The sequence below is a fragment of the Rutidosis leptorrhynchoides genome, chromosome 10 (genome assembly GCF_046630445.1).
Source record: "Rutidosis leptorrhynchoides isolate AG116_Rl617_1_P2 chromosome 10, CSIRO_AGI_Rlap_v1, whole genome shotgun sequence".
Taxonomy (NCBI): Eukaryota; Viridiplantae; Streptophyta; class Magnoliopsida; order Asterales; family Asteraceae; genus Rutidosis; species Rutidosis leptorrhynchoides.
The window spans coordinates 292791796-292792964 of record NC_092342.1 but is presented as its reverse complement, the minus strand read 5'-3'; positions in this window follow the sequence as shown (position 1 = coordinate 292792964).

The following is a 1169-nucleotide window of genomic DNA, read 5'->3' as shown; positions in this document are numbered from 1 at the left end:
CATCCTACCTTCCATGTGTCAAACTTGAAGAAGTGTCTTGCTGCACCCGAACTCATCATACCATTGGAAGAACTTACTATTGATGACAAACTCCACTTTGTGGAGGAACCTGTTGAGATTATGGATCGTGAGATCAAAACTTTGAAACGCAACAAGATTCCGATTGTACGAGTACGATGGAATGCCAAACGAGGACCTGAGTTTACTTAGGAGCGAGAGGATCAAATGATGCGAAAGTATCCTCACCTTTTCCCGACTCCTCCATCTACCTCAGCTTAAATTTCGGGACGAAATTTTCTTTAACAGGTGGGTAATGTAACGACCCTGGTTTTTCCAACGTTATTTATTAATAATTATTATTATTAATACGCTTGATTAAAAGAATGTTTGTTATTACATTTACATGTTGCTTTAATTGCCCGTACTTGAACTTTAAATGCCCGAAACGTCTTTGTGACACCCGGAACTTGCACGAATAATATTTTAAGATATTATTTACATTCATGATTAATTTTATTAATCATTTTAATTAACTAAAGCTATTAGTTAGTTACTTGGGCTTAAATTGGACTTTTAGTGGACTTACATGTTACTTGCATACAACTTGGGCTTTATACATGTACATGGACTTATGAGAGCCCACCCTACAATTATTAGTGGACATTTAGCCCACTCTTTTAAGTGTAAGTATCAATTAGATCATGAACTAGTTAGTTAATACTTAAAGGAATCTAGTTTGCTCATTATCCCCATGTAAACAACCCTTTTAACCAACTTTTAACCTCTTTACTTGCAAGTAACCATAAAACAAACCTCTTCCCCTTTTTTTGCTGCAGAATGCCGAAATCTTTGGCCACATTTAGTGGTGTTTTGGTTTCCATTTTTCATTCTCAACTTACTTGCATTTCCCTCTCAAATACACACACACAAACTTGCTTCTTTCTCTCTCAAATTCTCTCTTGTTCTTGTAAGTTAACTTGAAGTTTTTCTTCTTCTTTTTCCTTGTGAAAACCATGGCCTTCATCATCTTAATCATCATCATCTTTTGTTGTTTGTTACTTAATCTTGTTGTAGTTTAATTACTTGTAAGTTACTAGTTATTATTTACTTACTTACTTGTCTTTATTTACTAAGTTACAAGATCAAACTTTCTAGTTTTGATTCTTCAT